General features: G+C 37.1%; 1 pseudogene; it reads left to right on the top strand.

The window, feature by feature from the left end:
- The first annotated feature begins 279 nt into the window (after positions 1-279).
- LOC119593579 overlaps positions 280-356 on the top strand; it is a 3,189-nt pseudogene continuing 3,112 nt past the window's right edge.

Below are 356 nucleotides of genomic sequence, written 5' to 3'. Positions count from 1 at the left end.
TCGGCTTGTTCGTATTACTTTGTTATTTTCACTATTATCCATATTCTTCACATCGGTAGTACAAGCAGTGTCACTAGTCTAAATGTGCATATTAATGTCATTGTAGGTTTAGATACAAGTCGTATTTTTATATATTTTTGTCTAATGTAAATACACAACATATAATGTAAATGGTGTTTTATGTAATAACTCATTGCTCTATGTGCACCTATGTATACGAGAGAAAAGAAATGCCTATGCTATCCCGTTTCATCAGCCCTGAAAAAGCTCGCAGCCGGAATGCCCCGACAGTGTCCCAAGCGCAGAGAAAAACAAATCACACAACAGGTTTTCCACGCCGGTCATCCTATTTTTTC

This window comes from Penaeus monodon, chromosome 32 (assembly GCF_015228065.2).
Source record: "Penaeus monodon isolate SGIC_2016 chromosome 32, NSTDA_Pmon_1, whole genome shotgun sequence".
Taxonomy (NCBI): domain Eukaryota; kingdom Metazoa; phylum Arthropoda; class Malacostraca; order Decapoda; family Penaeidae; genus Penaeus; species Penaeus monodon.
Note: the sequence above shows the minus strand (reverse complement) of the source record. Positions and strands in the feature narration are given on the sequence as shown.